The sequence below is a fragment of the Chiloscyllium plagiosum genome, unplaced genomic scaffold, assembly GCF_037043375.1.
Source record: "Chiloscyllium plagiosum isolate Xiang-an unplaced genomic scaffold, Cpla_swu_hap1 HiC_scaffold_18, whole genome shotgun sequence".
NCBI lineage: Eukaryota > Metazoa > Chordata > Chondrichthyes > Orectolobiformes > Hemiscylliidae > Chiloscyllium > Chiloscyllium plagiosum.
Window position 1 is genome coordinate 766926 of NW_028270156.1, and position 23558 is coordinate 790483.

The 23558-nt window shown below is 41.6% G+C and overlaps 1 protein-coding gene across 6 annotated transcripts in view; it reads left to right on the top strand.

Annotated features, from left to right (window-relative positions):
* LOC122557603 (SH3 and multiple ankyrin repeat domains protein 2-like) overlaps window positions 1-23558 on the top strand; it is a 1564835-nt gene that overhangs the window by 190482 nt on the left and 1350795 nt on the right. For all 6 annotated transcript variants that reach the window (XM_087996234.1, XM_087996235.1, XM_087996236.1 and 3 more), the window contains exon 2: window positions 7155-7253. The gene's annotated coding sequence lies outside the window, so the exon portion shown is untranslated. The remainder of the gene's footprint in view (window positions 1-7154; window positions 7254-23558) is intronic.

The following is a 23558-nucleotide window of genomic DNA, read 5'->3' on the forward strand; positions in this document are numbered from 1 at the left end:
GAGGAGCATAGGGAGGGAAGACAGGAAGAAAGTCAAGAGTGTGGGGCTGGAAAAGCACAGCCAGTCAGGCAGCATCCGAGGAGCAGGAGAGTGGACGTTTCGAGCATAAGCCATTCATCAGGAATGAGGAGCTTATGCACGAAATGTCAATTCTCCTGCTCCTCCGGTCCTGACCTACTGTGCATTTCCAGCACCACACTCTCAATTCTAATCTCCAACATCTGCAGTCCTCACTTCCTCTTAGACAGGAAGAAGTGTTTTCCTTCAATGGAAGGGGCAGGAGTTTTAGATGAAGGTGTGAGGAAAAATGTTTTCACCGAGAAGGTGGTGAGAATCTGGAACTCCCTCCCTGTAAAGATGGTAGAGATGGAAACCAATAGAGATTATTGTAAAAGCTCAACAGGTTGGGCAGCATCTGTGGAGAGAAAGCAGGGTTAATGTTTCAGCCCACTGAGCCCTCTTCAGTTCTAAGGAAGGGTCACTGGGCTTGAAACATTAACTCTGATTTCTCTCCATAGATGCTGCCCAACCTGTTGAGCTTTTCCAGCAATTTCTGTTTTTGTTTCTGATTTTCAGCATCTGAGTTCTTTCAGTTTTTATTTGGCAGAGGTAGAAACCTTCATAACTTTAAAGAAGTATTTAGTAAACACTTGTGATGCCAAGGCATATATAGTTATAGACTAAGCGCTGGGAAGTGGATTAGAATGACTAGGTGGTTGTTTTTGATCTGTGCAGACTTAACAGGCTAAAGGGCCTTTTCTGTAGATTTATGACTCTATGATACTGTTGATGACCTTTCTACTCTCTAATGGTAGCTCTTGTTACCTACCGAAATTCTTGCCGTAAAGCCTATTTAAGGTCGAATTGTGTAGCAACACTAGATGGTTCCTCATGGTGAAGGTGCTACCTAAATGCAGATTGTCACACATAAAACAAGTTGGTAAATTTTGGGTAGGCACTTTAGAACTGCACTGATCTCTTATAAAGACACTTGAGTCATACACAAAACAAAATGTTAATTGACCCGAATAAAGCCAAAGGTAGTCAAGCTCAATGGATTGTTCCAGCTTTAAATGAACAGTTAAAACCTATTAATTTCCAAGCATGAACAGAAATGAAATTCTCATTTATCAAATTGTCCCCATTAAACAAGCCCAGCAGGATTGATTTAAACACCTCAGCAATCAATGGGGAAAGCATTCCCCGATTAAGTGACTAGTCCTATTAATCTTGCCCCACTTAACTGCCATTAACTGTATTTGGGGAGGAAAGCAGAATCAGACAAGCCAATTCTTGGAACTAATTACTTGATAGTTCAACGTGGAGGATAGGACCTGCACAGCTATTATTCACCTTAATAAGTATCAAAGCCTGCCAGGCACGATACCTCGTGTCAGAGTCATAACTTATTCCACTCAAAAACAGCTTCTGCAACATTTCCTTTATTATTCAGCAGTTTTATTCTGTGATACTGGCAATAAACTTGCTCACAAATATATTTATGAGAAAGGGCTTACTTTGTTCCATGCTGACTGTGCAAATGAAAAGGTTGGGAGCTGGCACATATCCAATGGGGAAGCTACTGGTTCTGAAGATCAGGTTTGAAGAGGAGGGAATGAGGAGACTTGGTGCACCAGAAAAACTGGAACAGAGCACTTGTACTGAATGGCCTGATTGTGAACTGTCAATCTACATCAGTGTTAGCAAGATTCTCTATTGGATGTGATATAGAGGAGGAAATGTTTATGGACTGTTCTGTCTTTAAGAAAAGCCTGTTCAAAGGTTAGTCCTGACTTTAAGCTTCTGGTTTGGCATTGTGTTACCACTGGAGGGGACAGAATGGGACACACAGTCTGACGGGTCATTGAGTGAGAAAGGGTTGATGAGTAATTCACAGCTGCTGGTTTTACAATGCTAAATGCTGAATGTGTTGGAAGAAAATAAAGATTTTCATGTATAAAGCACCTCTTCCATTCTCAGAAAATACCAAAATATTTTGCAGCCCATCCTGTACATTTGACAGGTAGTGCAGATGTTTAAACCTGTAAGACAGGTAGATTTCTGTAAATCTGACCCCAAAGTGTATGTTTCTGATTTAAACAGGGATTGGTCAATGGAAGGGTGACCAATCTACCCAAGGAGACAGATTGGCTCTTTCAATATTAACATGAGGTATTGACCCTCTGCAATACTCCCCATTGGATATTTGACTGAATACAGTCAGTTTTCCAAATCCTGGGAAAGCCAGACCAGGACAGTCAGACCCGGGGGAATGTTTTTTTTTGTTAATTTGGTGGATCCAGCTGCATGTGCAGTGCTGAGGATCAGTGACCTCTCCCCCATTCTGATCAGTGCATACACTTTTGACGAGGCTTCCAAAACACCCTGAGACTCTGATCTTGAGGATCCCCACCCTCCTCTCCCCAACAAGCCTTTGATCTCAGGATTTCCCCTGTCCTGGGATCGCCAACCCTCCCACACAGTTCTGCTGAGAGTTCAAACCTCTCCCACCCACCCCTCATGGTACATTGTTAAAATTAAAATTCATCCCAAAGTCATTACTGTTGGAAGTACAATAGCTGACCTACGTACAGCAAGAACCCATGAAGAGCAAAGAGATAATGGCCTTTCTTTTTTTGATGATATGGATCTGCTGATGTTGGACTGGGATGGACAAGGTCAGAAGTCACATGACACCAGGTTATAGTCCTGGAAATGTGTTGCTGGAAAAGCACAGCAGGTCAGGCAGCATCCAGGGAACAGGAGAATCAACGTTTCGGGCATAAGCCCTTCTTCAGGAATCCTGAAGAAGGGCTTATGCCCAAAACGTCGATTCTCCTGTTCCCTGGATGCTGCCTGACCTGCTGCGCTTTTCCAGCAACACATTTCCAGCTCTGATCTCCAGCATCTGCAGACCTCACTTTCTCCACCAGGTTATAGTCCAACAGGTTTATTTAAAAACACAAGCTTTTGGAGCACTGCTTCTTCGTCACTAACCTTCTCTTTTTGAATTGAAGGATGGGTAACTATTGGCTCAGATACTGGGCAGAACGTAAGCATTGTTCAAAGTTCTCCTGTAAGTAAATTTGGGGTTCCCCTTTGAGGGATGGTTAGGGCCTCGGTTTAATGCTTCATCCAAAAGTGCACAACCAACAGTGCAGCACTTCTCAGTACTGCATTGGAGTGACACCTTAGATAAAACTCATTATAAAGGTTACTTTATCTTTTGCTTTAAGCCAATACTATGAGTTGCACATTGAGATAATGGTGTGGAGGATCTCTGAGCTGTGGCTATCCTGACATACCTTGTCTTAGTAAGGAGGCTGCTTGCTCCTTAGCTCGAAGAAAGGTGCTTCAACTTCTTATGCACTATAGCATTCCTTTATTTCCATTTGTTCCAAGCAGTTTCTTTGGTGTAGGGTCTGAGACCTCCCTCTTCATGTACTCATTCTAAATTGGAATCTCCTCTATGACTGAAGTCACAGTCATGTGTTCAGTTACATCATCGTGATTTTAATGAACCTTATTAGACTACCACCCCCAAACGTTTTCTCTCCACTGGCTCTACATTATTCCAAACTTTGATTCTACTTCCTTCCACAGTCTTTAGAATCAGTAAAGTTGTTATTAACATTATAATTATCATTGTCACTGTTAACATCATTATCATCATCTCACCCCCTCTTTTCCCACGTCCCCCTTCCCCCACCCCACCCTTAAGTCTGAATCTTGAGTCAATCAGAAACTCTGATGTCTCGAGTTCAAGACAATTGTGATGGTGTGCCTGGAAATAGTTGCATCTCTGTGTACACTGACTGCTGCAATTTGGGTGTGGCTGACCCACATCCTGGGCTAAAGGCCAATAAAGTGGCTGGACCTGATTGTAAGCATATTAGAGGAACTAGCTGCCAAGATATTGGATGCTTTGGCAGTAATCTTCCAGGATTCTAAGATTCTGGAAAAGTCCCAAAGGATTGGTGGGCGGCACGGTGGCACAGTGGTTAGCACTGCTGCCTCACAGCACCAGAGATCCGGGTTCAATTCCCGCCTCAGGCGACTGACTGTGTGGAGTTTGCACGTTCTCCCTGTGTTTGCATGGATTTCCTCCGGGTGCTCCGGTTTCCTCCCACAGTCCAAAGATGTGCAGGTCAGGTGAATTGGCCATGCTAAATTGCCCGTAATGCTAGGTAAGGGGTAATGTAATCTAATCTAATTTGCATGGTACAGTTAGAAAGCTTGCAGATGGCATCAAAATTGGAAGTGTAGTAGACCTCAGATTACAACGGGATCTTGATCAGATGGACCAATGGGCTGAGGAGTAGCAGACAGAGTTTAATTTAGATAAATGCAAGTTGTTGGATTTTGAAAAAGCAAATCTTAGCAGGACTTATACACTTAATGGTAAGATCCTAGGGAGTGTTGCTGAACAAAGAGACCTTGGAGTGCAGGTTCATAGCTCCTTGAAGGTGGAGTCACAGGTAGATAGGATAATGAAGAAGGCGTTTGGTATGCTTTCCTTTATTGGTCAGAGTATTGAGTACAGGAGTTGGGAGGTCATGTTGCAGCTGTACAGAACATTGGTGAGGCCACTTTTGGAATATTGCGTGCAGTTCTGGTCTCCTTCCTATCGGAAAGATGTTGTGAAACTTGAAAGGGTTCAGAAAAGATTTACAAGGATATTGCCAGGATTGGAGGATTTGCGCTATAAGAAGGGCTGAACAGGCTGGGGCTGTTTCCCCGGAGCGTCAGAGGCTGAGGGGTGACCTTATAGAGGTTTACAAAATTATGAGGGGCATGGATAGGATAAATAGACAAAGTCTTTTCCCTGGGCTCGGGGACTCCAGAACTAGAGGGCATAGGTTTAGGGTGAGAGGGGACAGATATAAAAGAGATTCAAGGGGCAACTTTTTTCATGCAGAGGGTGGTACGTGTATGGAATGAGCTGCCAGAGGAAGTGATGGAGGCTGGTACAATTGCAACATTTAAAAGGCATTTGGATGGGTATATGAATAGGAAGAGTTTGGAGGGATGTGGGCTGGGTGTTGGCAGGTGGAACTGGACTGGGTTGGGATATCTGGTAGGCATGGACGGGTTGGACCGAAGGGTCTTTTTCCATTCTGTACATCTTTATGACTCTATGACTGTATGACTGGAAAACTGCCGATGTGACATCTTTATTAAAAAGGGAAGGAGACAAAATCCAGGTGATGAAAGGCCAGTGAGTTTAGCATTCGGTATGGGAAAATTTGAGAGTATGTTATAAAGAATGTGGTAGCAAAGCATGTAGAAATAAACAATATGATCAAACAGAGTCAAGACGGCTTCATTACAGAGAAATCAGGCCTGACACATTTATTCCTTAATAAAGTAACAAGCAAGGTAGATACAGGGGAAGCATTGGAACTAATACATTTAGATGTTCAGGAAGTGTTTAATAAGGTACCACACATTAGGTTACTTAATAAGATAAGAGCCTATGGTGTTTGAAAAAGTATCTGAGTATGGATGGAGGATTAGCTCATTGATAGAAAGCAGAAAATTAGGATAGTAGGTGCATTTTCAGGATGGTAACTTGTAACTAATGGTGTGCCACAGGGATCAATGCTTGGGCCACAATAATTTACATTATTAATGACTTGGAGGTGGGAAACTAATTTTCCAAAGCCAAGTTTGTGGATGACACCATATTAGGTGGGAAGGCAACTGGTGAGGATGACACAAGGAGTCTACAGAAAATATAGAGCTGAAAAATGTGTTGCTGGAAAAGCGCAGCAGATCAGGCAGCATCCAAGGAGCAGAAGAAATGATATTTCGGGCATAAGACCTGCTGCGCTTTTCCAGCAACACATTTTTCAGCCCTGATCTCCAGCATCTGCAGTCCTCACTTTCTCCTACAGAAAATATAGACAAGTTAAACAAGTGGTCAAGAATTTAGTAGATGGAATATAATATAGGGAAATGTGAAGTTGTTCATTTTGGAAGGGAGAACAATAGGACTGAATATTATTTACATGGAAAAAGATTTTAGAAAGCTACAGCATAGAGAGATTTAAAGGATAAATCACATAAATCTTGTTTTCCTACTTCAGCAAGTAGGCAAATAGAATGTTGGCCTTTATTTCAAAGGGAATGGGATATCACAATAGAGAGGTCCTGCTAAAACTATGCAAGGCACTAGTCACACTCCAGCTGGAACACTGTGAATAGTTTTGTGACCTTTTGTCTTAGGACAGGCATTGGAGGCAGTCCAGAGAAGGTTCACTCAGCTAATACCAAATATGGAAGGACTGTTTTAAGAGAAAAGGTTGAGTCTGTACTGATTGCAGAATGATAAGCAAACTTACTGAAATGCACAAGATTTTCAAGGGACTTGACAGGGGAGATATGTAGAGGTTTCCCCTTGTAGGAGAATCTAGGACAAGATGACATAATCTCAGAATAAAGGGTAGCACTTTTAAGACAGGGATGAGGTAAATTTCTTCTCTCAGAGGGGAGTGAGTCTGTGGAATTCTTGACCACAGCAGACTGTCAGAACTAGGTCATTAAGTATATTAAAGGCTGACAGAGACAGACTTTTAAACAGTACGAGAATCAAGAGTTAAGAGAATCAAAAGGCAGGAAAGTAGAGTTCTGGATTATCAGATCAGACATGATCTCATCGAAGGGAGGAGTGGAACCTATCAGCTGAGTGGACTACTTCTGTTCCTATGTCTCACAGTATCCAGGGGGAGCTATGAAAAGGCAGCAGTCATGACTCCAGAACTGGTTCACCACCTTTCCTGTGAGACTTGCATTTTACCAGTGGGTCTGGTTGAGAGGTTGTTTGAATGTGGAGGTGAAAGGAGCAGGAAACTTTCAAAGTCACCTTCAAGGACCTGGTCCATGCTGCAGCTCTCCCTGCCCTCATTACTGCTGACCCCTGACCCGACATCATGTGACCTGACTTCTGGTGCCACTTAAAATAACACTTTATCAAAACTTTACTCACTGTGTTTGAGTCTGGCGTCCTTACTCTAACCCTCCTGGGGAACCAATGTCATTTTTAAATGAATAAAAACAACGCAATTTTCCAAATATGGCGACACACAGAAAAGATTAAATAGTCGTTTTATTCTCATAGCCTAGCCTTGTGATATTTAACTTTTCTTTTCCAGATTCTATTTGTGAATGCACATCTTTAGGCTACTAAATTGAAACTAGATTCTTGGATTAACAAATTGAACACTGCCATTTAAAGTCCACACCAATTTCCGGTAAGTTGTTTATGAGTTTGGACTCTCTCTTGGTGTGGAATTTCTATCTAATCTCATTATTGATTGAACAGTTATTTTGAGTTTACTTTCATTGTGAAGTCAGTATTTTTGTTTGCTGCTGTATATTCCATTCTAGTTCTTACTCACCTCAACAATCTGAAAAGATTTAATTAAAATTGATGCATTTTGAAAATGTGTATAAAGAACTGAATCTGTTTTGGAATTTTAAAAAATGAATTAGCTAAGAATTTGAAGCAAGTAATATAAATGCTGTAGAAAAACAGAAATTTAGCATCAAACATTAACTGTTAGAGCATTTGAACAATTAGAAACATTTAATTAATTGACAATTTGAGTTCCAGCTAACTCATGTTAGTTTTAAAATTATGATGCTAGATTCTGTTATTGCCCACAAAACCAGCCGAGTCTCCAGAGAGTGTAGGTGCAGGTCGATGGTTGTTAGATGTTCCATTGATGTCAATGGAGTATCGGTTTGAGATTTTAACTAGAGCCCTCAGCTGCAGGTCACATTTCAAATGTTATGCTCAATTGTATTCTCTGTGAGCAACATCATGGATGGTCTGCTAGCAGATGCATCTTTATATTTGGTTGTCGAGAGGTAAATGTGAAATGGTTTAACGTTCCTGCATGAATCGCGATATGTATATATATATATATATATAATATATATATAATTGCTGCATCAACTTCATTTTTCTTCAAAAACATAGGTTCACTGCATAGAAAATTTGATTGTTCTAGTAATCTCACTAGAATCTGAAATATGAATTTAATCAAATATCTTTAACATTAGGCATTCGATACAAAACTGGCTTAGTGCAAAGAGGTACACTTCTGTTTTCTCTGACTGACATCGCTGCTCTCAACACCAAGTGTCAATCACAACTTGTTCAGAGCACATGGGTGAGGGAAGATGAGCTTTGTTCTCTGTAATTTTGGAATTATTGTCAGTAAAATAAAGAGATTAATTGAAAGGCTGAGATGCTCTTTTGCACCAACTGTCAAACTGCTCAAACTAGAACTTCAAGTTTGTAAACAGCTTGAGGAAAGTAATTTGATATTTTGTTAAATTGTCACATTGTCATTTAGTGCAAGATAAAATGCAAAAACAATTTGAGTTAATGCAGCTGCAGTGTGCCCAGCAATGCACAGATGCTCGAGTCAGGAGATCATTGAGCTGGGGAGGGAAAGAAGCTGAAGGAGGGTAACGTTATGGAGAATGGGGCAGGTAGGAGGTTAGGAGATAAACCTCACTGAAATTTTAAGGGGAAAGTGAGAATGGTTGTATTTGACGCATTGGAAGCTAGGGGAATAATTTGCTTAGCAACTTGTGCCAGGCCAGGAATAGGATATGGGCAGCAGATGTCTGGAGGAGCTGAATTGTTGGAGAGTAAAGGATAGATCTCTGGAGAGTACTAGCTATTCCAATCTGTAGAAAACAAAGATATTGTCGGGGACATTGTGTTTGTTATTGGGTCGACAAGTGATGAACGAAGTGAGAGTAATCTCACTGTGAAGGATAGATATTGAACAAGAATGATGTGATCGATCATATGCTACATGAAGGTAAAAAACGATGAAGAGGGATAGAACCCTGTATCCTCAGTTACAGAGAATATCAACAGTGATTTTGGTGGATTGGAAATCTGTTCAGAGTTCAAGGAAAGGTGGATGCAGATTTCGAATGAGATGAACTGGTCAAGGATTCTGCAGAGGAAAGGGAGTTTAGAAATGCCAATGATTGGTTTATCAGGTCAGTGAGCTCAAGGGTAAGTTTATTGAAGAAGATTTTTAGAGATAGTGCTGTTCTTTAATTCACTCATGGGATATGGCAATTGCTGGCTAGCCATTTGACAGGATAGAGACAGAGTGAAAGATATACCTGTTTGAGGGGAAGAGCATCATTGATTACTAGAGGATTGCTTGTGGTTAGTGCAGGAAGAATGGAGAGTTAGCCACATGCCAGTGAATTTGTCCAAAAGAGGTGACCAATGGTGTTTGTCCAGGCTGCCAGTTCATCCACCAAAGCAGCCTAGAATGAGGTGTGGTTTCAGTGAACTTTTTGATAAAAGCAGTCAGGAATAAAAAATGGGAAGAGCTCTATGCTGTTGGAGCAGTGCAGTTGGGAGAATTTGACTGAGGACAGCTGTAGGAAGGTGAAGAATGCAGAACAGATCATGATTGGGAACATGATGAGCCTATTGTTCCATGTATATGGAGTTGAGCTACATTTAGATTAGACAGGCATGGTTAAATCACATTACGATGGAACTAAAGCTATTACTCTCCCTTAGTCAACATGTTAATTAATAATGATTTAAAATTCCTAACTAATTAAGTGACAATGCAATTTATATGATATTTCACTGTAGCTGTGGAGACACTTCATTGTTCTAGCATGGACAGAATAATCAATTACAAAAAAATGTTTCGTACTGATATAATTTGCATAATGTAAGTGACAAACAGGTCTGGGTGCTGCAAAGCGGAAAGTGCAATTTGGTGCAGCTTATCGGATCTATTTCTGTTTATTACACAGGGAATATGGCTTGGGCAGTTCAATCAGTTTTCCATCTTAAAATGGCAATGATATTTATAATTTCAAAGGCACAGTCACACAGAAGGAGGTAATTATACCTTGAAAGAATCCACTAAGATCATTTTTGCACGAGGACCCTGTTGCTAAATGATTCACACCAGTTTGTAGAAAAAAAAGTATATACACATTGCAATCTCTATCAAACAGTTGATAATTTGGTACTTTTGCAAGCAATTCCACTTATAAAGACTTGCATTTAGATAATATGTTTCCATGTGCTTTAAAAGTAATGAAGTTAAAGCATAATCCCCCCTTGCATAGCAAGATCCCACAAATCTAATAATAACCAGACATTTGCTTTTTTTGTGATGTTGATTAAAGAACACCTCTTGACAGGCCACCAATAGTAATGTCCCTGAATCCTGACAGGTCAGTCAGGTCTTGGAATAACATCTCATCCAAAAAGGCAGCTCCTCCCCATAGAACGGTACTCTCTCTGTGCTATATGGAGTATTAGACTGGACATTGTGCTCAAGTCCCTGTGATGGGCTGTGATCTCACAAACATTTAGCTCTGAGCTTGGTACCAGCTGAAAGACAGCTGACACATTGAGGGGTCAGAGTGTATTAGTCACAGGGCTAATGGAACAACTTATATTTAATCAGTTGGCTGTCTGAGACTATGGTATTTAGAGTTTATAAAAGATGTTGCTGAGGAAACCCCAGAGGTCAGCTTTTTGAAGCACACAGCATTAACTCCAAGGGCAGCAAGCTTCTGCGACTCTTAAAGAGTTAACACTGTCTAGAATAATGCTGGATCTTCGCCAGTTACAACCGACATAGGACAATGGTAATTGTCTTGATATTTGTCCAGCTTTAACCATTAAGATAATCAAAACAGAAAATGTGGGAAACACTAAACAGGTCTGGCAGCAGCATCCATAACGATCAAAACAGAATAAACATACGCTCCCTCAGAACCTGTTGGGTGGGTGTGACATTATAGGGTTACCTGTGAGGAACTCCCCCATGACACACATTGCCAGTGCCCAATCCAGATCCACTTGGATGAATTATAAAGTTAATGAATTTCACATGGATAGGTTTGCTGTTAATAACCTGTTATCATGTCCAATGTCATTGCTACTCTGCCACTTTATACTCATTGAGTCTTTGGTCCAAATGTTGTGATCTAGGTCAGAATCCCTAAATCCAACTCCAATCAGACAAGTTTCCCATTTCATGAGATTAGATTAGATTCCCTACAGTGAGGAAACAGGCCCTTTGGCCCAACAAGTCCACACCGACCCTCCAAAGAGCAACCCATTCCCCTAACTAATGCACCTAACGCTATGGAAAACTTAGCATGGCCAATCCACCTAACCTGCACATCTTTGGACCGTGGGAGGAAACCCACGCAGACACGGGGAGAATGTGCAAACTCCACACAAACAGTTGCTCGAGGCGGGAATTGAACTCGGATCCCTGGTGCTGGGAGGCAGCAGTGCTAACCACTGAGCCACCGTGCTATCCAAAACCTTTCTAAAATTTTCAGGACCAATGCAGGGTCATTCTTAACAGGTTCAATATGGCAAACCACGGAAAGAATCTTCCCAGAAACCCCACACTCCCTTCTTACAGCAATAACTGCTGAATTCTGGGAGGTGAATACGGTTTAAAGATCCCAAAGCCTCTTTGGTACCCTCCGAGAAAAGGTGTGGGTAAGATCAGGGTGAGGATGTATGGTGCTAGGTGAGTGATGGGACGTGAAAAAAGATGATCAGCGAACATCAAAGGAAATCCTAAGTTTTTGAAATAGCAAAAGACTCCAAAAACAGGATTATTTTTTTCATTGGACACGGGTTCACTGATGAGGCCAGCATTTGTTGTCCATCATGAATTGCCTTTGAACTGAATGGCTTGCTCAACCATTTCAAAATCCATCCTATTGCTGGAATCACCAGTAGGTCAGACCAGCTGAAGATTTCCTTCTCTAAAGGACATTCGTGAGCCAGATGGATTTTTATGGCAATCTACTATGGTTGCCATGAGGCTAACTTTTAATTGAATTCAAATTAGCTCTGTGGTGGGATTCAAACCCATCTGCCCAGAGCAATAGCTGACAGTCTCAGATTACTGGTCCAGTGACATAACCATTACACAACATCTCCCCACATTGTTACATTGCTGAAATCTTAAACAAATACTTCATATTTATCTTTAACAAGGAGGCAGGTATTACCCAGAACATGGTGAGTGATGAGGAAATTCAGTCACTAGAAGGGTTTAACATTGCTCAGGAAGATGGATTGGATAGACTCCTCTGCACCTGCTCAGTGATAACTCCCAGGTTATTGATAATGGGGAATTTAACAAACATGGAAAGAGCGTTGAATTCCGAGGGTGCAGTGTTTAGATTGTCTCCTATTGGAGATGATCGTTGCCAAGCACATGGCTGACACAAATGTTGCTTGGCACCTCTCAGCTGAAATGACTGACCTCCAATAACCACAACCATCTTCCGATCTGCCAGGTGTGACTCCAACCAATGGCAAGATTTCCTCTGATACCCATTGATTCCAGTTTTGCCAGGGGTCCTCGATGTCACATTCTTTTAAATGAGACCTTGATGTCAAGGGCTGTCACTCTGTCCTCCCCTCTGGAATTCAGCTCTTTTGTCCGTGTTTGAACCAAAACTGTAATGAGGTCAGGAGCTGAGTGACCCTGGGGGAATCCAAACTGGGCGTCACTGAGCAGGTTATTGCTGAGCAGGTGCTGCTTGAGAGCTGATGACCTCTTCCATCTGAAGATTGTTGTGAATGCTTCAGCATTACCTTTTGCACTAAGCTTTCCCGTCATTGAGGATGGAGATATTTGTAGAGCCTCAAATGTCTATGCCGAACAAAAATATGTCATCTCCTTTATATTGGCATTTTTTTGTAAGTGTTCTGACAAGATGAAAACATTTAATAAACTGTCTTTTTTTCAGCAAAGCTCAAGTCCTGTACTACCAAACTACTTTTTGAAAAATGCATTCTTAGGTTAGTGAGGTGAGCTCAACTAGAATCCTGCAACTGAAGGTTTTTTTCTGGGAGTCTCTCCTTGTAACAGAGTCGGATTTGACTATGATGCCCACAAAGCCAAATAACATCTCAACTGTCATAGTGAGGGCTGAGATATGGAATGTCAATTGGTACCTGTGGGACTTTGCTTAGCAGCAGAGACAGTGTTTTCAGGAAAATGAGAGAGGACTAAATCTGTTGTATAGAAAAGTTTTGTACAAAAGCCATGTCGGATGAATCTAAGGAAGAAAGGGCTTACTCAGTGGGTGAACCAATAAAAATGCTCAAAGGAAAAGCATCATCACCACCAAAGTCAGACTGCAAACCACACTGTTTGCCTTGGAAATAAAGTCCTCAATGTTGAACCATAGTTAACAGGACACTTCAAATTAATAGAAACAATGCACCGAGTGAACACTTATGTACAACGGATGGGACCAGGGGATGGAGGGAACTGAATAGGGCTAATTAAACATTACTTGGCTGTGGTCCTGATATTTATGTTGCATAATATAGCCAGAATTTCCTACTCCCTTGGTATTCAGGTTTGGATTTCATTGTTGGTGGGAGGGTTATGAAAGTAACTAATTACACTGAGGGTATGTTTACTAGAAATTGATGCAGCATAAATTGCACTTGAAGAATATTATTGAAACATTTTAAATGAAAGTGCCAGAGATATTTGCCATGCAAATGGGTTTAAGGAAAGACAAATAGTGTTACCAATACTACCTTCCGTCCACCCTCACCCTTCTATTTATCTCTCAGCCCTCTTCCCCGCGTCCGCCCCACCACCACCACCACCACCACATTCCTGATGAAGGGCTTACACCCGAAATGTTGACTCTCCTGCTCCTTGGATGCTGCCTGACCTGCTGTGCTTTTCCAGCACCACACTTTTTGACTCTGATCTGCAGTCTTCACTTTCTCCCAAGTGAGTATGTGTTGAGAGAAGTGCTGGTGCATCACTGATGCAGACTCAAATCTGACCACTGCCAATTGACAACAGAACCAGTGATAAGGTATATTACACACCCTGCTGGAGAGTTGGCAGACATGCCTTTTAACAACCTTCTTTTTTATAGTCTGGGGTTTGCAGAGAGTAAAAGCTGTCCGTGTCAGCATTACTCAGTTGGTAGTGCAATGAAAAATTTGCTTCTCTCTTCACAGGTTCTGCCAGACCCATTGAGTTTCTCCAGCATTCTCTGTTTTTAGCGCCTATTCTTAAATTGTTCTGAACTAACTTCTTTTTTTCAGAAGGAGCTGTGTTTTTACATCTAAATTCAACCAGGACTTCTGCAAACTGAAACCAAAATTTTTCCAACTGATGAGTTTTTCCCTAAGCAAAAAATCCTGTGTCTTCTAACTGAACACAGAATAATGCTCTTCAATGTTTATTCTATCCAGTCATAAAACTCTCCAAAGGCAAACAAAGTCACATTGTTACACGAGGGACTTTCTTGCTGGTTCCATGTACACTGACCAACCAGTCAATAAACTTCCTTCTTGTACACAGGCTAAAGTCCCTATGTGTAACTTTAATCCACAATGTACCATATAAGCATAATTGGTTGACACATTAATTATGATTGCTTTGTTTACAATTTTGAAGTAGCCACTTTTGTAAAGAAACATAAAGTGGAGCCATTAAATTGTAGCTTCAACTTCAGCCTTGCTTTGTGACTATCAGATTGAAAAGCCCCATGTTATTACCTTCAGACTGGCTGTGAAACTGTTTGATGCCATGGTGTGATGAAATTACACTGACTGGCATAAATGAAACTGACACTGAAATTGCTGTTGGTAACTCGAGCAAATACTCCCATTGCTCTTACAGTCAAAGTACGAAGACTTATTTTGATGTGTGAACCGAGCATAATATGCTGTCACTATTCCTTCTTGTATCAGCTGAACTGGCAAGGAACAAGGAAAATGCAAAGTGTTTTTAATGGAGTAGCTGTAAGTCACAAGCTAAGAGACAATGTGTAACATTTTACAAATCACTAGTTAAGCTACATTGCATGTGCTTTCTCATGTATCTAACCCTTCAAATTGAAGAATTGCAGATTTCAATCCACCAGCTACATTGACCAATATCTATTCCTACATATGACACAGTGTGGAACATTTCCCACAGCTAATTCAAGAAGAGCTCTATTGTGTCAGCTAGATTTTATCAGCTGATTTAGCAAGATCACGAGGAGGACATAGGAGAGGTTTTATTGAAGATATGTGGGACAGGAGATTTTATTTATGAGGAGAGATTAAAGGGACTGGAGATAGAAGGTAAAGAGGTGTTTGTTAGACATATTTACGTATTCAAAACCTCTCATACTAACCAGCAACAAGGAAGCAGTGGAAATACCTGTTTTGGGGCCTTAACGTGCCTGAGGTTGTTCCTTGGGGCGATGGTGACAGTGTTGGATCAGACTGGCCAGAGATCAGCTGCAGAGGCATCACTGCAGGATTGACTGTCACAGCTGGATTTTGAGAGTCAGAGGATCACATGTAGAACCTTGTGGCCCAGTGGGAGAGACTGGGAGGAGCAGAGAACAGACACGGCTGGGTTATCCCTAGGGTCTGTGTGTCCGAGCAACCTGCTGACTCTGAGCAGGCAGGGCCTACAACCCCATTCACTGTTTCTTTAAACCCAATTAATGTCACAACTAAAAGATTGGGAACGTCTGATGTAAACGTTGAAAAAAGACAAAACAAAGCATTTGGACATGGGAATGGAATAGGTAAGAGTGATCTGTACCAGATAGGCTTGAACCCATCATTTCTGTGCTGTAAAATTATCTGACTCTAACAGGGGTTCATTACATATTAGATTACTTACAGTGTGGAAACAGGCCGTTCGGCCCAATAAGTCCACACCGACCCACAACCCACCCATACCCCTACATTTACCCCTTCACCTAACACTACGGGCAATTTAGCATGGCCAATTCACCTGACCTGCACATCTTTGGACTGTGGGAGGAAACCGGAGCATTCGGAGGAAACCCACGCAGACATGGGGAGAATGTGCAAACTCCACACAGACAGTCGCCTGAGGCGGGAATTGAACCTGGGTCTCTGGCGCTGTGAGGCAGCGGTGCTAACCACTATGCCACCCATAAAAGACTATGACTTTGCTAATCAATAAAATCAAAATACTGCATGTGGATTCATACAGCATGGAAACAGACCCTTCGGTCCAACCAGTTCATGCTGAACATAATCCCAATCTAAACCAGTCCCACCTACCTGCTCCCAGCCCATATCCCTCCAAACCTTTCCTATTCATGTACTTATCCAAATGTCTTTTAAACACTGTAATTGTACCCACATCCACCCCTTGGCCAGGACATTCATTCCACATGCAAACCACCCTCTGTGTGAAAATAAATTGCCCTTCATGTCTTTCTTTAATCTCTTTCTTCTCACATTACAAATGTGCTCCCTAATCTTGAAATTCCCCCATTCTGGGAAAAAGACAACTATCTTTAACTCTATCTAAACCCCTTGTGATTTTATAAATTTCTATCAGATCGCATTTCAACGTCCTATGCTCCAGTGTAAAAAGTCCCAGCCTATCCAGCCTTTGTTTATAACTTAAACCTTCCATGCCCAGCAATATCCTGGTAAGTCTCTCCTGAACCATCTCCAATTAATAATATCCTTCTTATTCTGGATGTAGGTTTTCTCACTGAGCTGGAGGGTTCATTTCTAGATGTTTTGTCACCCTACTAGGTAACATCTTCAGTGAGTCTCTGGGCGAAGTGCTGCTGATAATTCCTGCTTTCTCTTTATATGTTTGGGTTTCTTTGGGTTGGCGATGTCATTTCCTGTGAGGATGTCATTTCCTGTGGTGATTTCATTTCCTACTCATTTTCTCAGGGGGTGGTAGATGGGGTCTAACTCGATGTGTTTGTTGATAGAATTCCAATTGGAATGCCATGCTTCGAGGAATTTATGGCAGTGCTTCGTTTGGAGGCTCAATGAAGATGTTTCCTAGTATGGTGATGAAACATCTAGAAATGAACCCTTCAGCTCAGTGAGCAAACCTACAGCCAGAACCTCAATCTGAGCTACAAATCTTCTCAAAACTTGCTAATGTCCTTCCCACAACTGGGTGACCAGAACTAGACCGAGAACTCCCGAAGAGGCCTCCCCTATGTCCTGTACAACTTCAACATGACGCCTCAACTCCTATACTCAAAAAACTGAGCAATGAAGATGCCCCTGCCAAAAGCTGCCTTCACCACCCTGTTTATATGTGACACAAATTTCAAACAATTAATGTACCTGCCCTCTTAGGTCCATCTGAAATAAAAACAGAAAGTTTTTGGAGCAAGTCAGTGGATTTGGCAGCACCTGTGGAGAAAGAAGCAGAATTAATGTTTAAATCCAAAATGAATTGTTCTCTAGTATTTTCATTTTATTTCTGATTTTGCAATGACTGCTAACTATCACTATTTTAGAACTGGAAACACAGACAACAGAAACTGCTGCCAATTAGAGTTGGTGGTGGAGGGAATGGTTGCTTGCAGATGTGGCTATTTTGTCCTTTGTTTTTTATTCACTCATGAGATATGGGTGTCACTGACTGGCCAGCATTTACTGCCTGTCCTTAGCTGCCCCTTGGTGGTGGTGAGGTGTCTTTTTGAACCACTGCAGGCCACCTATTATAGACACACCCACAAGGCTGTTCGGGAGGGAATTCAGGCTTTTGACTCAGCGACACTGAAGAAATGGTGATATATTTCCAAGTCAGGATGGTGACAGGTTTGGAGAGGATGGTGTTCCCATGTACCTGCTACCTTTGACCTTCTGGATGGACGTGGTCATGAGTTTGAAAACTACTGTCTGAGGATCTTTGATGAATTTCTGCAGTGCATCTTGTAGATAATACACACTGCCGCTACTGAGTGTCAGAGGTGGAGGGAATGGATGTTTGTGGATACGGTACCAATCAAGTGGGGACTGTTTTGTCTTGGTTGCTGTCAAGTTTCTTGTGTTGTTGGAGCTGCAGCCATCCAGGCAAGTGGAATATTTCATTGAGCTCCTGACTTATGTCTTGTAGATGGTGGGACAGGCTTTCAGAAGTCAGGAGATGAGTCGGTCGCTGCAGGATTCCTAGCCTCTGATCTGCTCTAAATTAGATTCTGACTTGTTAGAGATGGTAATTGCCTGGTACTATACAGCATGATACAAGAGTGGAGTTATTAGTTTATCATAACAACCAATCTCAATCAAGTAGTCAGCAACAAGCCCAAGCATGACTTCAAAAAAATCTGTCAATTCTGGAGAGCTTTAAGAACAGGAAATACAAAATCACTTTTTTTTCATCCTCCCAGCTGCTACACCTCCTGTAATCAATGTCTCAAATGACATTTGCAGTGAATTCTAAAATGTTTAACAAATAAAAAACAAAGAACTGTGGATGCTGGGAATCAGAAACAAAGTCAGGAATTGCTGGAAAAACTTAGCAGGTCTGGCAGCATCTGCAGAGAGAAATCAGAGTGAATGTTTTGGTTTAAGTGACCCTTCCTCAGGACTGCAGAATCATAAAATGTTATTTACTAAAAGAAGGGAAAAATGTGCTAAATAACAATGCAAGAATCAAAAAAGCAAAAAGCTACACTAATGCAGCAATCTCTGCCCTCCCAATCACTCCCTCCATTTGGTTAAACTGTTGGAATTCCGCTCTGGGACAGTTCCTGAATAGCCCAGCTCTGTGGCTGATGCTGTGTGGCTGAAATCAGTGTGAGGAGAAGTTGAAATGAGATAGCTGGAGCTAAAATTATTCTACTCTTGCTTTTAATCTGTTTTGTTGCACTGTTTTATCATAATTTACAATCACATTTGGGGGATCGAAACCTTTATCTATCGCAAGGGTTAAAATGCTAATTTTCGGTGGATAGTTTATTTTTAATGGTTTAGTTTCTTTGACAACAATAACAACAATAACAACAAACTACACTCCAAACCACGAACTGCATGAAATCTCCCTGAAATGATTGTGCATCATCAAGACAGTACAAACTTTACACAGGATAGGAGACAAGTATTTACTTGTCGTGATGATGCAAGACTTTCTGAAAAACAGGAGGAGTATTCCAATGGCAAGTGAAGAGATGTTTTGATCCTGATTAGAACTAACATGAGCTTTCTGTGTTGAGGGTAAGTGAGACACCAGAATACTCATTCAGGAGAATTATTTTGAATTTCATTGTTACTGTTCAGTTTTAGAGAAAAGCTTATTTCTGTTTCTAATGTAACCTGTTAACATTTAGAAATTGAAAGCAGTGATTGGTTTACATAGATAGAATTAATTATTGAGCACAATAGTTCTTGTGGCTTTTTCTGTCAGGTCATGTACCTGCTGTACAACAGGAAATCCTTAAATGTTGTAGCATTTAATGAAAAGGACCTGGGAAATTGAACAATGAAAATCATTATTTTGAAAATTGAGACAAATTGGTGAATATGAACAGCACGGAGGCTAGGAGTGACACAGTGGCTCAGTGGTTAGCCCTGCTGCCTCAGCGCCAGGGACCCGTGCTCGATTCCAGCCTCGGGTGACTGTCTGTGTAGAGTTTGCACATTCTCCCTGTGTCTGCGAGGGTATCCTTTGGGTGCTCCGGTATCCTCTCTCAATCCAAAAATGTGCAGGTCAGGTGAATTGATCAGGGATGTGTAGACTAGGTGCATTAGTCAGGGATAAACATAGAGTAATAGGATAAGGGAATGGATCTGGGTGGATTGCTTTTTCTTGGGCCAAATGGCCTGTTCCCACACTGTAGGGATTCTGTGATGATCTGTGACAGAAAGGTTAATGTAAAGTACAATTACATGCCTGCCTCCAAAATAGGTAAACCTTCTCAGCCCTGAGTGAGGAGGTGATAGGTTCAAGCCCCATTCCAAACTAAGGCTGACATTTAAGGAGAACTGCAGTGATTTTGTTTTGGGTGAGATGTTAATCTGAGGTTCAGTGTCCCTTTTTGAGAAGTAGAATGGTCTTGGTGGTATTATTTGAGGAACGGTAGGGAATTCTCCTGGCCAATATGTACCTCTTAAGCAACATCACGAAATAGTTAATCCAGTTCCTGTGTGAGACTGCGCAGTGTGGAAATTGCACAAGAAACATAGAAATTAGGAGCAGGGGTAGGCCATTCGGTCCTTTGACCCTGCTCTGCCATTCAACATGATCATGGCTCTTCTCCCAACTCAATAACCAATTCCTGCTTTCTCCCATATCCTTGATACTTTTAGCTCCAAATGCTATATTGAACTTGTTCTTGAAATCATAAGATGGTATGAATTGTAGTGAATTCCATTGGGTCATTATTCTCCGAGTGAAGACATTTCTCCTCAGCTTGGTCCTAAATGGCCTACACTGTACACTTTGGCATTGACCACTGGTTCTGGGCTCCTCAGTTATTGCAAATTTCTTTCCTGCATCAACCCTGTTAAGTCCAGTCAGAATTTTAAAGGTTTATATGAGACCCCTATTTACTCTTCACTTTACCGTGAAAAAAGCCATAGAAGCGAGGGAAGTCAGGGAATTAAATAATGATATCTTGAAAAGTATCTACATTATAGAAGAAGAGATCTGGACAATTTAAAATGCATAAAGAGAGATGAATCCCTGTGACCTGATCACACGTATCCCATGACATTGTGGGAAGTTTGGGAAGAAACGGCACTGCTCCCAATGGAGGTATTTCTATCATTGACAGCCATAGGTGAGGTACTGGAAGACTGGCAGGGTTGTTAATATTGTGTCATTATTTAAGAAAGGCTGCAAGCAAAAGCCAGGGAACTACACACTTGTGAGCCTAATGACGGTAGTAGGTAAATTGTTGGAGAAGATTCTGAGAGACATTTGGAAAGGCAAGGCTGATTTGGGATAGTTAGCTTGCCTTTGTGTGGGAAATTGTCTCTCTCAGATTTGACTGAGTTTTTTGAAGAAGTGATCAAGAAGATAGATGAAGGCAGAGTGGTAGATGCTGTCGACATGGACTTTAGCAAGGCCTTTGACAAGGTCCCCGTATGGTTGACTAGTTAGTAAGTTAGATCACATGGGTCAAGAGTGTGGTGCTGGGAAAGCACAGCAGATCAGGCAGTATCCAAGGAGCAGGAGAATCCCTTCTTGCCTAAAATGTCGACTCTCCTGCTCCTCGGATGTTGGTTGACCTGCTGTGCTTTTCCAGCGCCACACTCTCAACTCTGATCTCCAACTTCTGCAGTTCTCACTTTCTCCTCAATCACATGGGATCCAGGGAGAGCCCATCAATTGAATACAAAATTGGCTTGATGGTCGGAGTCAGAGGGTGGCGATAGAGGCCTGTAACCAGTGGTGTGCCACAAGGATCAGAGCAGGGGTCCACTGTTGTTCATCATTTATATAAATGATTTGATTGAGAATATAGGAGGCATGGTTAAGTAAGTTTGCAGATGACACCAACATTGGAGGTGAGGAAGGTAATTGAAAGGTACACAGGACCTTGAGGATCAGGTGGGCCAATGGGTCGAGGAATGGCAGATGGAGCTTAATCTGGATAAATATAAGGTGTTGCATTTGGTAGGATAAATCATGGCAGGACTTACACAGTTAATGTTAGGGCCATAGGGATTGTTGTTAAACAGAGAGACTGAGGGGTTCAGGAGCATAGATCCTTGAAAATGGCATTGCAGTAGAGAGGGTGGCAATGAAGGCAGTTGACATGTTTGCCTTCATCAGCTAATGCATATATTACAGGAGTTGGGATGTCATGTTATGGCTGTCCAAGACATTGGTAAAACCACTTTTTGAATACCACATTCAATTCTGGCCACCCTGCAAAGAGAAAGGATATTATTAAATTAGAAAGGGTTCAGAAAAGATTACCAGGATGTTACTGTGACTTGGAGGGTTTGAGTTAGATGGGAGAGGCTAAATAGGCAGGAATATTTTTCCCTGGATCATTGGAGGCTAAGGGGTGACCTTAAGATGGGAAGTTATAAATTATGAGGGGCATGGAGAGGGTGAATAGCTAATATTCTGAGACTTTTTCTCAGTGCAGGGGAGTCCAAAACTAGAGAGGCATAAGTTCAAGGTGATAAGGGAATGATTTAAAAGGGACCTAAGGGGCAACCTTTTCACACACAGGATGGAGTGTATAGGAAACAAACTGCCAGAGGAAATGGTAGAGGCTGATACAATTGCAACATTTAAAAGGCATGTGGACAGCAATAGTTTAGAGGGATTCGGGCTAAATGCAAGCAAATGGGACTAGTTCAGTTTTGGCTGAAGGGTCTGTTTCCATGCTGTATGACTCTACAGCTCCAGCCCATTGAGTCCACACTGACTCTCAGAGCATCCTGCCCAGACCTACCTCCCTATCTTATCCTATCCCTGTAACCCTGCATTTTCTCATGGCTAATCCATCTATCCTTCACGTCCCTGAACACTATGAGCAATTTAGCATGATAATCCACTTAACCTGCATATCTTTGGACTATGGGAGGTAACTGGAGCACCTAGAGGGAACCCACACAGACACAGGAAGAATGTGCAAACTCCACGCAGAGAATTGCCCAAGGCTGGAATCGAACCCGGGTCCCTGGCGTTGTGAGGCAGCAGTGCAAACCACTGAGCCACCGTGTTGCCCACCTTGTTCCATGTGACTGCTAGTTCTATCCTGAATAATTGTCTCTTGAAGCCTTACTGAAGATGAACTGACTGGGCTGTATTTGCTGTGATTATCCTTCCCACCTTTTTATAACAAGACTATAACGCTTGCAAATCTCAAATTTTTAGCACCTCCCCCAATTCTACTGAAAGATCGTAGCTAGTGACCCCATAGTTCCTTCCTTTGGTTCCTTTAAAATCCTTGTATGCATTCCATCCAGTCTCGGTGTGTTGTCAACTTTAAGTATCAACAGTCTATCCAAAACTAACTTCTAATCAATTTTGATTAATTCTAGTTCCCCTCTGTCACATTGGCCTGTGCAGCACTCTCCTTTTTAAATAAAAACTGATGTAAATTCTTCATTTAACACCTCTGCCATACTCACTGCCTTTATGTGTAAATCCCCTTTTTGGTTTTTAATCTACCCTTTAACCACTCACTTACAATTTATAAGCTTATGGGAGATTTTAGAATTTCCATTTCATGTTGGTAGTCAGTCTTTTCCCATTAGTCCTCTTTGCTTCTTTAATATATTTTCACTTTCTCAATAAACTGTCACATTCCTCTTGGTCTTAATTGTCCTATCCAGCTGACACCTGTCGTATGCACTCTTTATTTTCTCCTTTATCCTAATTTAGATCTTTTTCACCAGCAAGTGAGTTCTGAATTTGTTTGTCCTCTGTTTTCCTATACCTGAATCATTTCCTCCTTTAAGGTCGCTTCAAGGTTGTTCACCTACAATTATTCCCATCAGTCTTTAATTTCTGAGAAATAGGTTCAACAATGCAACCTTTCTTGTTAAGCTGGGCACATTGCTGTGGGAAACTCTCCCAAACACACCTTGAGCCAAGTATTATCACCACAGCATATTATTCCCATATGGTAATCTGCAGCTGTAACTCCCCAATCTTATTTACAGCACTCCTTGCATTCACACACATGCTCAGTGACCTTGATCTTGACTTCATTTTCTTTCTCCCTAACTCCAACGTCACCTATTGTCTTGCTATTCTCAGTGCTTG